General features: G+C 44.0%; 1 protein-coding gene across 2 annotated transcripts in view; it reads left to right on the top strand.

Annotated features, from left to right (window-relative positions):
* Positions 1–15,842, top strand: part of ARHGAP42 (Rho GTPase activating protein 42) — a 979,121-nt gene that overhangs the window by 467,749 nt on the left and 495,530 nt on the right. The window lies entirely within an intron of this gene.

Below are 15,842 nucleotides of genomic sequence, written 5' to 3'. Positions count from 1 at the left end.
CACTTATATCAGTTGCTGCAATAACAATACTTGAATAAGATAACGCTGTGAATAATGTTTAAAAAGACACGGTGGAAGGCTGCATTTTTCAGCAGGCTCATTCATTTTACCACTGCAGTGGAATGGGTTTTGTAATTAAATCATATATGTAGTGCATGTATATTAAGAACACCTGTTACTTGTAACAGTATCATCCTTCCAGGGGTCAAAATGATGATGCAGAAAAATACAAAGTTTAAAGACTCTTGCCGCCTACTGAGGTTTGAGTAGTTTTGCACATAATAGTCATCCATTTCATATAGACTACTTTCACTTGATCTCAGCTTGATGCCACTTGATTGCTCTGATTGCAGATCACACACACATTGAGCAGCGAGTGCTCAGCCCATTGAGATATCTTAGCTATAGCTATGAAAAGAAAAAAACAGCCACTCCAGAAACCAATAGCCACATGCTGCTAGCCACAGACCAGGACCCTTTATTGAAAAAATAAAAAATAAACTTTTTTTAAGGGATAGCATGGGATATGATATGATATGGCATTTATAACATGCCTATACACAAGTGTTTCAAGGCGCGATGAGGCAAGGCAGGGGGAACAGAGGCAAGACGGAGACAACGATCCTACTAGGCCAGGTGACATTGAGATCACGCAAGTGCATGGGAGGGGGTAAGGGGAGGGGGCAGTACAGTACATAGAATCAACAAGGGAGACCACAGGGGTTGCAAGGGAGAACTCAGGGGTCGCATAAGCGACCCCTGTTGACCCCTAAATGGCATCCCTGTATGCTGTGTGTCTTTCAAGATTTGGAAATAAAAGCCTTGCTTGTTCATCCCTTGAAAATAATGTGGAGAAAGTTCCTGTTATGTTCATACTACTTTGCACCTAAGATAAAGCATATGGGCTCCATAGCCACAAACTCCTACTTGAGGAAACCTACCTGCACAATTATTACAAGGGGCCCAATGCAAAATCCTCCTCCCTTCCTCTTAACAGTTTAATCGATACAGAATGGAGACACCTCACACACTCTGCCATGACTAACTACAGCACTTAGTGAGGGCAGAGACTCCACTGCACCTAACCTGGAACGACTCCAAAGCAGACGGCAGTAACATTCGACCATAAACCACTCAAAACATTCACAAAACGCGAAATCGCAAGCACACTTTAAACGGGGCACACGATCTGCACTCCCCACTAGCCAGTAGCTAGTGATAATGGACGGTTCAGGAGTGGGAAATGGTGTGTTGTGTTTGTGTAGAAGTGAGGTTTCGAGTGAATGTGTATGGCTGGCTTGTAGCTTGCAATTTGAAATGTTTCATCCTGCTTTAAAGACTGAAACCTTTTTGACTGCAACAGTAAAGTGTAGGAATATCTCTACATTTATTTTCAAAAAACATTTTCATACTTTACCATCTGTGAATACACTCTCTTAGGTCTCATTTGCTTTGACTTTGGCCACAGTTACCAGTCTTTCTTTGCAGCGTTGTGCGTCGTCTTTGCGCTGACACGAAGCGTGTAGGGGCCTGCTCGCGCCTACGAGGGCCCGGGGACACAGTCTGCTGCTTCTTTTGTATGTTAGCTTATTTGCAGCAGGCTCCACTATTATTCACACTTATCATAGGTCCCTCCCACTCTTCTCAGATCCTTGGAAAATACATGGAGCTTTCCCAATCAGAGTTCACTGCCATATGCAGTTGCTAATTCTCTACCACGCTCTCACCTGGAGGTTTCATTTTTCGATTTTTTTTTTTACAGCTAGTTTCATCACTCATGAAAGTCTCGACTGCTCTCATCTTGTTAAGCGACTTCAATTTAGACTTTGTAAATGATAGATAGGCCACTATGGCACCTAAAGTACATCGATACGTTTTTGATTCCCGTTGATGGTTTAATGACCTACCCAAATATAAGAGCTAAGTTTAAATTGGGCTAATCACATCGGATGTGTTGCCTCAAAAGCTCCTGATCCATCTGTCTGTATATTCAGACTGCGCTACCATTTTCTGGGATTCTCCAATTGCCCACACTTTCTCAGTATCGAATCAACACCATAAGATGCACGCCTGCCACTTGAAACCACACTTTGAAAACATAGAAGCAGATGCAGGCACCGCGACCACTGCAAACCAATTTATTGACCTCTTTAATTTCATTAAGTGTAAAACTGTTAACGGGGGCACTAGTCTCGAAACTGAACTTGCCAAGTTGAGTACTATAGGAAATAAGTAGCACACAAGTAGCTTAAATCAGCTAAACATTGTACTCAAATGCAGAGAAAGGTATGAAGCAAAGACCACAATTATTCTGCATGCTCTCGTCTCCTGCAAAGTGGCTATATTTGAAGCAAAAAAAAACAGTTCTGTGCTCGTACTGATGAAGCTGCTAAATCTTCAAGGGAACTTTTTAAAACACTGAAAAAAGTGAAGTCACTGCTTGTCTACCTCCTCAACTTCCAGATTACGACACCTTCTGTGATAAAATGATGAACATCAGGACACTTATCTGTCGCCCTAGCTCAGAGGGCTCCTTAGCAAAGGATAATGTTTGCAGTGGCAGGCTCTTTCTTATGTTAAAAGCAGTTTAGTGACTGGTTTAATGTTCAACCTGTCCCAGTGAGAAAGGTAGGAGCCGTTACCTCCTCAACGCTACTAATTGCCCAAATGGCCCATGTCCATACATTGTGGTTCGAGAGTGTATTGATCCCTATCATTTCTTTATTTACAATTGCCTCTTCAGGAATCGAAATTAGGATTTGATGAGCAGGAGCTAAAATCAGCTCCTGGATTCAAAGCATCCAATTGAGTAGGAGCTACTTTGAGGAGCTAGTACCTAGTGTGCCCCTAATCTAACTTCCCAGTGAGGTGCAAACCATAACGTTGTGTCAATTTTATGAAACCTGTTATGTCCTAACCAAAACTGCATCATACACATTCTCAACGCACAGAGTTTGTCAAATAGGTATGTGTGTATGGCAAAAGATGACCTAGTAGTCAACAGTAGCTTCTGGTAGCTGACACCAACCAGGAGTTAAATAGCTCACAGCTCCCAGCAATTGTGAGCCCTGCTCTTTAAGTGACGCTATTGCCCTTGGCGTTGTGAATCAGTCTTGGATTACGCTGCTTTCAAAAAAGAGAGGCTATCCTGCATTGTGAAAATTGTGCCCATGACTGGCTAATTACCAGTGTTGCTTTCTTGCTAAAGATCTTGGACAAGACAGTCCCCGGGCAGCTTTAGACACACTTAAAAGAACATTAGGTGATTAGGAGTCCAATTTCACTGTACGTAGAAGTACCTAGTCTGTCCCATTGAAGGAGAACCTCCTCCAAATGCCAGATTGTGGCAAAACTGGACTACCGATGTTACTAGACCTATTTGAAGCCGTTGACACCTTGGACCATATCTCGACAGATACATGAGGTTTGTGAGGTTGCGAAGGGCATCAGAAAATGCCACCAGCTGGATCAAGTCTTTCCTGAGGGAATAGGATGCCGCAGGTGGGGCTTGATTCTTTATATTCTTAGCCTGGCCATGTGGAACGTGGTGTCATCAAGGGCTCTTGATGCACCCCAATAATTTTTAATATCTATCTTAAGCCCTGTATGATCTTCTGTCACACTTCACTGCTGTCTTTCAGTACTATGCCGATAATACTTTGGTCCCCTTCCAGGTGGAGGAGGATCATGAGACTAACAAATTACAAAGCCAAGTTGATGGGCGGAAGAGAAAAATTGCTTGGGAGTAAAGAGAGGTTTTGGCACCCATATTGACATCACCCTATCTTTTTTTTCCATCCCCCTGCACCAGAAGGTAAAACCACTTGGTATGGTTTACAATTCAATTTTCAAGTCTCTTGGTTCACTAGATCAGTTAGTTATTCTTTCATGTTGCTAAAACAGTTAAGACCCGACGTTCTGATCATCATGGTGTAGTAATTGCCTGCTTCACTGTTAGAGCTAAGTTACATACTGCAATTATCTTTACACAGGCATCCACAAGGTCCGAAATTGAGGCGAGCTGGGAGTTATTTAGATCCTGCGTGTGGCCTAGAAGAGATTGGTTAGCTTGACACCAACTGCTACCAGGAGATACTTTTGGCTCCCCAGACCAACGGATATCAAAAAAACACACCAATGTGGATTTGTGACAATGTGTGTTTGTAACAATCTATCATTAAGCATTAGGACACAGCTATACAACATTTAAAGAATAAGGGGGTTATAAATAATGCACAAAGTGATTGCATCTTATGTGGAAGTTAGAGTTGGAGAGTGCTATGTACTAGCTGCTGGTACCACAGTGGTGGCTCCTGGTCAGTGGTTAATGCTGGATACCCTGGGCTGCTTTTAGCTCCTGCTAAGATACTCTTAATTCTGATCCCTGCATCCATCAACACTCCCATCAGTGCAAGCACTTAAGACTATGGCAACAAGAATAGCATCTCACACTCATTAATGAGGTCTTATTTTTGCATGTGCTTAGGATACTACTCTGTTTGTGAAGGCCAGGATTTCTGTCACGCTGCTTACTATGATGGATGGGATGGAGGAATGAAGGGATAGATAGAATCCTTTATGAAGGATGCACCGCAAACAACATCACTTCTACTAAAATGCCCAAAGTCCTTCATGGTTCGGTTCCCCTCTACCTGAAAGATGGATTTAAGTGGGAAAGTTCTGTTCACCCTCAATGTTCTAGAATGTGCTGCACTGGGATTATTCCGCACCACAATTGATCCAGGGCACTAATTAGATCCTGTTGCCGTAGCCACAAGCAGACATTGGAATGCCCTCCTGAAGAGCTTCAAAACATGGAGGATCTCCATCCCTATACTATTCCTACACATGAACGCCCTATTGTTGGTCCACCTCGTTTACATGCTTGGATACCCCTGGAAATGTTTCTGTCTATGAAAGCTTCATTTACTTTTCAGTCCATTGCATTTTCTAGCTGTTAATTTCAATCTGTTAATATTCTGTCTCTTAAAATTGATCACTTGAGGCACTTATGCAGTGTCTGGGATGTGGATATTGATTAGGTGAGATTGACCAATGTGTTGGTGTGGGAAATTTTTAAGCTTTCAATTTAATGCATTCATGCAATGCTTTGGACGGTGCACTTCGACACTACACTTGACCAGCACTTGAAATGTGTTTAGTTGACTTCTTTAGTTGACTCATTCCGTACTTTTAATTCCTTTGAGGAGTTTACTCTTGTGATTACTGATTTTCTTTGATATTGTAATTTAAACAGCACGTAAAATCTATTAGAGCTTCCGGACATTCGTGGTGTGCCTCTTAACTTCTTCAGTTGCTCCCAAAGCAGCATTCAATCCATGTTCTGTCGATGTTAATGCAATTTCAGCTCTCCTAAAAGGACATCCCTTGTGGATGCTGCTCTAACCACCAACTTCAAACATCCCCCTCCGATCGCCACCCAAGATGTGTTTTTCTCAAATTGAGGTATAGATGCCACCAGCAATTGCAAGCAGGCTAGACCTGCTGCACAGGTGTATTTGTCAAGCAACAGTTGTACGTATGATTGCCAGAATCCTGGAACCCACCTTGTTTGCAATCCACAGCCAGTGTGATTTTTTTTCCAAGATGGGTGGGCAATGTTGATTTCCAGCTGTATATGTTTGTTCAAATGTGAGTTGTTGTTTGTTCATTTTGGGGTTCAAGGTTTTTCCAAGCGTGCATTTTTGGAGTTGTAATCATCCAGTTTCCTCAGGTCATGACCTCATGGGCATAATCTATGATTTAATTTGAACAAAACGAGTTAGAAGGTTGCACTTCTTGCCTTTTATGTATGTAGCATTTTGTTATTTTCTTTTTATATAATAACTATGTTTTAAAAGCGTACGACACGCAGCTCTCCTTCAAGCTTCCCTCCACTGCTTCCTCTTTTTCCTCTCTCATTCCGGACTCTGGCCCTCATTACAACCCAGGCGTTGAGGGGTTAACGGCGCCGTAAAAGGTGGCAGCACCGTTAAACCCTTAATGCCTGATTACGAGGTCCCTTTGCGGGTGGCACTTTAACGCCTGCTTTTAGCAGGCGTTAAAAAACCAACCCACAAAGGGACCTTGGTGCTAAGTAAGGTGCCGCAATTTGCGGCACCGTACTTAGCGCCTTCCCCATTCCCATTGAGCCCTATGGGGCAGAAATGGGAATGGGGAAGGGCCATGGCAGCATGGGGAATTACCGCCCCGCCAACCTCGGAATGGGGCGGTAATTCCCCATTCCGCCATGGCGGAGTCGGTAAATTACCGGCATGGACCATGGTGCTATTAGCACCATGGTCCAATGCCTGGGTCGTAATGAGGGCCTGTGTCTGCTATTCAGTCATGGTGCACTGCTAACGATCTCTGCCTTAATGCCATTAAGACTGAGATCCTTCTCATTGGGTCTCCAGCTACCTCATTCCCTCCTACACCCAGTCCGCCCTCCATGGGCCCCCTCCTTTCAAACTCTTGTGAGGCAAAAAAAAACCTTGGTGTCATCTTGGACTCCTCTCTCTCCTTTTCTCCTCACATCACAGACCTTGCCAAGAAGGCCCACTTCCAGCTTCACCTCCTCAGAGGCATTCTCCCTTTCCTTACCTTTCCCCAGAAGCTCAATTTCTCCAGAGCCCTGGCTATCTCTAGACTGGACTACTGCAGCAGCCTCTTACTCCATCTCCCCCTCTCCTCCCATTCACCCCCTTCAACTACTCCAGAATAGGACTGCAAGATTTATCCTTGGCCTCAAGCTCAGGGACCACATATCCCCAGCCCGAAAATGTCTCCATTGGCTTCCGCTTTCTGCAAGGATCAAGTTCAAGGCCCTCTGCATCATCCACAAGGCTTTCTGGGGCCTGGAACCTTGCTACATCCAACTCTCTCTCCCTAAATTCCTCCCCACTAGAGCCCTTAGGTCTTCTAGCTCCATCTCTCTGCAGATCAGACGCATTTCCAACCAGAGAGTTGGGGATGGGGGGGGGGGTAGTAGCTCTTTCTCCTCCCAGGTGCCTCCCTCTGAAATGGCCTCCCTGGCCGACTCCGACCTGAGCTGGAACTGCTTAAGTTCAGGAAGCTTGTAGAGACCCTCATTTTCTCTTCCTGCTTCCCTCTTCCGCTCCCCTGCTAATGTCCCCCTCTGCCTCTTTTGGTTGGCTGCCTGTTTCCTTCAGGTTCTTACATGGCCCTCCTCGACCAGTCTACCCGTGCACTTGGGCTCCCCTGGCCCCTCCCCCTAACCTGCACTTGCCCTTCTGGGCTCCCTCCCGCTGCACTAGTCTGGCTGGGCCTGCACTACTTCAGCCCTGCCATCTCGTCCAACGCACTTAGCACGTGGACCTTCTTTCCCCTGTGCATCCCCCTGGCACTTGTACAACTGCCCTCCCCTTGGCACACGCAAAACCCATGGGCCCTTCCGCCCTGACAGGCACTCCCTCCTCCCCGTTCCCTCTCCCCGCACTTCTTGTTACTGCACTTAGACGATCCCAATAACGCAAGGCCTAGTAGGACAGTTTTTTTTCCCCCCATCTTCTCTTTGTCTTGTTGCGCCTTGAAATACCTTTTTGCTATATAGGCACATTATAAATACCCAATAAATAAGAATATGTGTGGATGAAATTCAAAGAATCTGCCCTTTTTCAAGTATCTGGTGAGATTAGTGAGCAAAAGCAAACTTACTTTTTCAAGTTATAGAGTTCAAAAGAAAACATTTAGTGTGGTTTTGCAAGATAACAAGAATGTAATTCGTTTATGTAATCAAATGACGTTTGAAGGCACGCGTGCATATTCGATTGACACTTGTTGAGTCACTTTTCTCGTGGACACCCACCTCTGGGTATCGGACAGTCTTCTGTAAATGGAGGGGGCTCAATTTCCTTCTTTTCATCCATTCATCCCGATTGAACTGTTTGGAGTGAACGTTTTGCGTAATCTGCCTCTGTTTTGCGCAATTTGCGTCAGTTGTTCGGACGCTCATTGCAACGTTTGCCGAAGCTAGCAGATTGCACCCCAAGGGATGCTCCTTCTCACAGGTAGAAGCGCTTGCGTGGTGTGTGCGGTCTAAAATGGAGCGGGCTGTTCATTTAGTTTAATTCAAGCATCAACGTATTTACAGAGCACACCACTTAGCATTTAAGTTGTCTACAATCATATTCAGTTTGGAAATTGTAGGCCTATACTTAACACAACCTACTAATTAAACTGCACCGTGGAAGTATTGTGAATGCCCGTGTGAATACCACATTCCCAGAAAATCTAATCGCGCGTCGCGCATTTGCATTTACAAAGCTTCCTTGCAGCAGGGAATGGGTTGCCTCTAGGTGTCGGGAAAGACTGCCACCTACTGTTTATAAAATGACTTGCACGAGCCCAGCGCTATTATTACTCAATTCTTTAAATGGGAGCATTTACCAAAGAAAGTTTGATGAAGTTGAGGTTCGCTGATGGGTTGTGGGGTTTCTATTTACACTGGGAATGCCAGGGGTTTGAAAGTTTCATTATAATTTGGCAATCTGTGGTTAGAGCCCTTTAAGTTTTTGCCAAAAGGGCTGCCACACGGTGCTTTAATAGAAGTTTCCCAGTCGCTTTCATGGTTCTGTGGTGTGTTTTTAACGGAAAGGATGGACTTTCACTTCCGCTGGGCTCTCGTCACTGCGCCCCTATTCACATGCACCTTCTATTGGACATAGTGGTCATGGTGTCAAGTGATTTGGTCTGATTAATAGACAAAGATGGGCTTTTGATTGCCAAAGTACTAGTGGGTACTGCTGATGTTCCTGCTTTCTAGGATACTCGTCATTATGTCCGCTACATCACTCATACCCTATTCAGTTGATGGGGTACTTCCTCCTCGCTCTTAATCTTTTTAGAACCCCCCCTCCCCCCCTCGCACCTTCCACCGTTCTCATTACAGTGGACCTCCCGCTCAGACCCATACCCTCCTCAGGCGGAGCTAGTCAATTAGCAATCGTATATTAATGTTATCCAATCTCTCCGTGTTTCTTCACAGCAAACAGAACTTCACGTATTTCCGCTCGGTGTCTCCGGTTGCTATATACTTAATCTTATTTAAGCGGAGGATATTCTTAATCTCATCCACTAGTTTTCCTGCAGTCTTTGGTCTTTACTTGTTGGGTCGGGCACAGTTGCACATTTAAAAAAAGCACATTTAAAAAAAAAAAACTTTTTGTAGTTCAATTAGCACAGTTTATTTATTAGCTGGTGAACACGATGTGCAATTGTGTAAAATTGCACTCGTGCTTGGATGCAATTGATCACTGATTTGAGCACTTTCCAGGTGGCGAGCTGGCAATTGGCAAGCTTGAAAAGGAACTTCTTTGATAATGGCGTCAGCCCTGCTTTGCCTTTGGAGCGAGTGTCCATGCCTGTTTGTGTTCTGCTTTCTTCTTGTTCCATTGCTGCGTTTTCCTCCTTTTTGAGCGCCTTTTGTTCTGTTGGCCATTCTGCCTTGTGATGTTTCTGCAGTGGATGCTTGTTTGATGTAAGCTGCCATGTTTCCTTGGTAAAAGCATCTCAACGCTTCTAATAAAGTGGCAGTGCTCTGTTCGGACTGGGTGGTCGTGTGAGGGTATATTTGAATTGCGTCCTTTCGGCTTTGTGATGTGTGTGCTTTGATCGTTTTTTTCACTTTTCTCACAGAATTGGCCTTTCATATCGAGACTATGAAGAATGCTTAACATGAATATTGAGAAAACTCTCTCTTGTTCTACAAATTGGGATGCTTTATTAAATGAGCCAGCATGGCTTAGCTGGTTGGCATGGGAGCTGCTGATATTGTCGCATCTTGCAAACTGGGTACCTGAATGCGTCATGTGATCAGGACAATGAAGGATTGTGGGTCAGCGTGTGCAAATGGAAAAGTACCAGCATGAATTGGTTTCCTCCATTAGTCTGGACTTTATTGAGGGATCTGGGTCCAGTTATTGGTATGATCGGGACACCCAGCCCTACAGATAAGGGGTGTATCAGCCACTTTTACTCCCTACAAATAGGCAAATACTCCCAAAAATAGAAATAGTGAGTAAAAATACTGCCAACAAAATGTAGCAAGCAGACACATAGCCCTTGTGCACCTGCTTTCGCCAAAACGGCTCCATTGATATATTTGCACCAGCAGTGCACATAGTACCACAGGAAGAAACTGCTTCTTCCAATCAGGCAGTAATAATAGCAAACATGTATCTTTTAATGTGCATGAATAACTAGGTGTAAAGAAATCATTATTTCAAAATCAATTCTGTTTTCCATTTAAAACCTGTTTTCACTCGCTCATAAATTACCCATTGGACATACTTTTATACTTGCTAAAACATCAATTTATTCCCAACTTTAAAAAATAAGGTGTAAAATACTCCCACTTCAAACCGTATCAGGTGCACTGGCCTGTGCGGTCGACACGCTAGCACATGTATAGAAGCGGTACTGATTCTCCTAGGTGGAGTGACGTGTCTTCCCGGGGGCCCACCAGGCCTGTGTTTTATTCCTTGTCTCAGGTTTCAGTTGAGCTTTGTCACTCTCCAAGCACGCTATGAAAGTCAGGATCTCAGGGGGTGGAGCTTAGCTTGCTGCTGAAAGATACAAGGGGGAATGCTATCTTTCAATCCTTATTGCGTTGCAATGCTGTGTGAGCTTGGTTCCTCCAACAGTAGAGATGTTCTAAGATGAAAGAACAAACCAAATCAGTGGGAAGGACAAGACAGGGTCTGGAGCCGATGGACTATTAGCGATGAGGATAAGCGGGAAAGTAGCACACTACATACGGGGATGGTGTCGGGACAAGGAGAAATAGTATTGCATTCAGGGAGGTGTCGCCATGGGGCTGAGAAGTGAGACGGTACAGGACCGAACAGATTTAGATAAGGTGGGTATAGGGTTGAGGGAAATTTGTGGTTGGGGTTGAGGGTGAGGGTACTACGAAGATCTGTACATGAGACAGTTACAGCTTCATATTTGTAGAGTAAGGGGACAAAACGAGTGTTAGATTGAGAGAGACATGCAGTGTGCAAAGGAAAATTTGAAGTTCGGCCAAGGCAGGAGTTTGAGGATGAGTGGAGTGATAGCGTGCGACTGTGAGAAGGGAGTTTGTTTGTTAAAGTGGAAATGTGCATGACTGAAGTGACATTAACATCCCTCGCCAAAATCGTGTTAGAGCAGCAGTGTCGAATAGGTATTAAACCACTTTATTCATCACAATAGTGGGGGGGAAGAGGTCCGAGATCAGGATGAAATATAGTGTCTTTAATGGATGAATGGGAAACCTAGGATACAGTAACAAGACAGCTATCGGGTTAGGCAAACGTGCCACCAATATCCTCGAAATGTGTCTCTTAATGGTTTAATAACGGCCCCCTTGGAGGTGTCAACTGTTTTGGTTCCCGGCTGGACATTGAAAATGCTAAATGGAATTAGAAGCAGCTGGCTTTGCTAATCACAATAAGGAAAAGGTTATTGTTTTTCTTCATCAAAACCTTGAAATTAAAGGTTAACATTATACAATCCATCCCTGCCGATTGCTAATTTTCTCCAGTCTATTCGACTGCATCTGTGCAGGGATCAGTGGGGAGAATGCTGTCAAAGGAACCAAGAACTGGGACTGCACAAAGGATGGCATTTTTTTCCTTATGAAACTCATGCGTGTAAGTAGGGAAGTGAGGGGAGTCTGTAGATTTTGAGACTTTTGGAAGCCCCCCCGGCCACAAAGCACCTCGCCCACCATGAAAGGCCCCAGGTTACCTGCTGCTGTTGGCTTCTGCAATTGCCTACACCTCTCTCCTACCACACTGACTGTGGTTGCCCCTAATTCTCCCCCAAAATGGCGTCATTCCTCTTCCAAAAACTATCTGCTTCCAGTTGAAGCATGAGTAGGGGATTCTTGGTAGTTGATGGGCATGAAAACATATTTGATGCAATGTTCACTGTTATTTTTTTTAAGGGTACGCATGCTCCTGTGTCACTGCACTACTTTTTCTATCATACACATTTGGATTTTTTTGCCGCTTTCACATGTTGCTTCGGTGCTTGGCTCTACGCTGTAGGCAACCTCTGATATTGTGCGGTCGAGCCCTCAGAATGTGGATTACATATCTTGCAGACTTGCAGACAAGCCGTTTTGTCTGCTTGCTGTGCACCATGGAACTGGGCCAATTATTTAAACCATGGTCCATTATGAGTGTGCTCAGCAAAGGGGCCCTTTTCAATTTAATTTGTTTCTGAAGTTGCTTTCCATGAGGGGGGTGTTACGGAAGGACAGCCGCATTGCCACATTTGAGCCACTGCCCCAGGCAGGCCGGGTTGGGGAGGATTAGGCACATTTGGGATAAATTCAGAGGGCACTGTAGGTGAGAAGAAAGAAGTCAGAAGGGTGTCCTGTGGAGCAGACATCAAATGACTGTACAGTGCACCCCAGAAGCATGGTTGCCTCTCTCACAACATTCACAACTCATATGAATACTTGCTTCACCTTATGACCAGACAAACACCATTCACAACCAAACACACAGTCACCTGGTACCACCGCACATACACCCCACTTAAGCAACGGCAAAACACAATCCAGCCACACAACGGAGACAAGTCCCATACCAACTATACTTAACATGAGCAGACCGACTGCCTCCTCCCACAGCAACTGGCAGGTTTGAATACACAACTGATCCCACCACCTAAAGTATGTCTCTCTCTCCCCCTCTCCTTCTCCATCTCTCCCTCTTTATTCAAGGATACGTCCCACCCACAGTGCCCCAGCACTCATACTGCCCTAGTTCCATAGGGAATTCTACCACTGTAGGAGGAATATCTTACACCTAGTAATGTGGTGTGGGAGAATATCGCTGATCTAACCCATCTACCGGACACTTCAATAGGGTGACCCGTTCTGGCATTCTCCATGTCACTGTGCCTCCAAACAGCTATCCGTGCCCGGGTCTTACTGGCGAGGCCTGCTTGGTCTTCTTGGAGCTCAGAAATACGAATGGTTATCTTTCAGTGAGAGAATGAAGAGCTGTCCTTCCAGAATTTCAGCATCACTCCTGTGGTCATGGAGATAGAGACTTAGGTCTGTGGGGAAGACCGCTTTATTACCCAATTAAAGACAACGTGTTTGAAGGAGGGCTGATATTGTGATTTATGTATGGTATCCTTACTAAGGATTGCTGAAGTCTTTACATTACCTGGGAGTTTGGCGGCCTTGTAGGTCTTAGAAATGAACATGACATTGAAATAATGCTTCCCATGGCCCTATGGTAGCCTGAATTACACAGACCCCTGCTATTCTGAGAGCAATTTGCTTCTTCAAACCTATAGCAACCACAATCACTTTATAAATGGCGCCACATAATTAAAACACATCGCATGATCATTTAGAGTTAGAGCCCGGAAACATGCCCTCTAGTGCCAGTGGCCGTACCATTGCACTGCTCTGTCACTGTTTGTTGCAGTTTCATGGTTGGACCAGTAGGCCAAGTTAGCACTGTCAAACAATAGCAGTGATGTTCTTCTTGGCTGATAAGGTACTCACGTTTTTTGAGCCCATGCCTTATGCCACAATAGCACTTTGTTACACTTGGGTTGCAAACTGCAATTTTGCTCAAGTGAGACCGTTCTCCTTCTACATGCACAGCATGCTGTAGTATTTGGGTTCTTGTAGCAATGACAGGTAAGCAGAGGGCGCTCTGGAGTCAGTTAAGTGTAAATGGGAGTAAGCGTTAGTGGATTCCACGCTTCGTATGGACTGACTTCTCATTCGAGATCCCATCCTCGTCGACACCATAGAGTAAGGGAGGGGTCAATGGGCTGCAACAAACTAAGTTGGGGAAAGGTCATTATACTGAGCAATAATAACCCCTCCCGAACCCTAAAAGGTTACTAGCACATGATGGTAGTGGGAATACTTGTTTTGGGGTTTTGCTGTTTTAGTACAAAATGCTGATTTAGAGTGAGAAAAGTAAATGGACAGTTGTTAGTAAATGAATTGTGGTTTTATATTCTAGCGTTAAATAACATTGTTGTCTTCATAAATTAAGCATTTTAATTGCAACTCGATTGAACACGAGCCTGCATTGGGCGTCATGTGTTTGCTGTTTCTCTATAAGAAAGTGAAAGCATTTTCCAATGTTTTAGCTTTCTCTTTCGTTTATTAAACAGCTGGTTGCAGCAAAAAAGGTCCTACCAGAGAGGAAAATTCAGGATTGGAAATTGCGTTGTCGTTTCACTGTCATCTTCTGAAGACAGGATGTTCAAAATGCAGTCAAAAAAAGTAGTTATTGACTGTACTCTAAACATTCTGATTGGTTTATAGGAGGTTACTAACAACCTCCATGTGTTCATAAGACATATGGGAATTCTGGCATGTAGAAAGAGCTGCACTTGCTGAAATGAGGTTATTTTGCCATCAGATTTCTCTAACTCCAAGCATGCCTGAGGGGGGAGGGCATTTCAAATCTAATACACCAGCCCCAAACTATCTCACAGTGGTCAAGATCTTCCTTTCTCTTATACAATTGAGATAAGTGGTCCAGATTGGCAAAACAACCCTCGCTGGATTATAATTATCATTATTATTATAATTGTTTTTGTATAATGCACTTAATACCGAAAAGGTTTCTAAGCGATTAAATATGACTTGCTTTTCAAAGTCAAATTCCCAGCCTTCTTGTGGCGACTTTAAATGTTGTCAAAACAATGGTATGGGATCAAGAAGGCATGATGTTAGATATCCAAACAGTCCCAAACATGATGTTACTGGTTATAATGGGGGGGAGGTAGAGTACTGTATTTGAGTTATGAAAATAAGCCATAGGCCCTTTCTTTTCGCATGTTTATAACATTATGCCCCCAATTCTCAAAACATGCTTTTCACAAGTGATAGGATGCACTAGCACATCTCCTTCACTTGCAACAAAAATGTTTCACCAAATTTACAGCATGGATCGATATGACCTCTCCGCCGTGCGCAATTGCACAAATCAGGGGTATTTCAGTGCAGTGCGAAGGGCTTCCCGAAATAACAAAGGGGAATATGTTTAGCAGTAAACGGAAAACAATATCCCATTGTGCCTGTTTAGAGCACGTTCCGGGGGTTTTGTAGAGCTTGAGAGGGTCATTTATAACCCTTTGATATGTTCTTATTTTTAAGTGGGGCAGCAGCAGTATGAACCATCACTGTCCTACTTGCTTTTCTATCCCTGTTTGGGGAATAGAAATGTTTTTTTTTTCCTTTCATTTTGCATTTCACTGTGAAATCCGTGTGCCATGAGCCTGATATACATTAGGTTTGGAGCACAGATGCATTTCTGACAGTATGTATGCAAGGGGGTTGCCAGTGCAGCATGTATAGGATTTCTAAAGCACAGGGGTGCTGAGATAATAGAGATTGCCAGAATGGGGAAGTGGGAGGTGGTCCAGAGAGGTAGAAGTAGGTGTGTGTTTAGCATTCAGCACATTCAGAGATTGACGAGATCTTCTATTAAGAGGAGGGTTTTCAGGTTCTTCCTCAAGTGTACAAAGGAGGGGAGAAACATTCATGCACAGCCCCATAAAATAATACAGATCACATTTGAGAATAAGGTGATCTGATCATGTGTATGTTTGTTCTGAATTCCCATAAGAAATCATTGTAGGCTCCACCCACTGCCACACTTAAGTGGTTGAAAATCGGGCATCTAAAAAAATGGCTTCCTCTGTACTATTATTAGATGCCTGATTTTCAGAGAATCAATGGAGTCCATTTGTATACAACACCACACAAGAAGATAACTTTATGCCAAAAACGAAAAGACCCAATATACAGGGTAGAAGTCTGACAGATGAATATCCATTAAATGGTG

The sequence above is a fragment of the Ambystoma mexicanum genome, chromosome 7q, assembly GCF_040938575.1.
Source record: "Ambystoma mexicanum isolate Mex_15411 chromosome 7q, UKY_AmexF1_1, whole genome shotgun sequence".
Classification (NCBI taxonomy): domain Eukaryota; kingdom Metazoa; phylum Chordata; class Amphibia; order Caudata; family Ambystomatidae; genus Ambystoma; species Ambystoma mexicanum.
The sequence above is the reverse complement of the archived record's forward strand: the minus strand, read 5'-3'. Positions and strand labels throughout refer to the sequence as shown.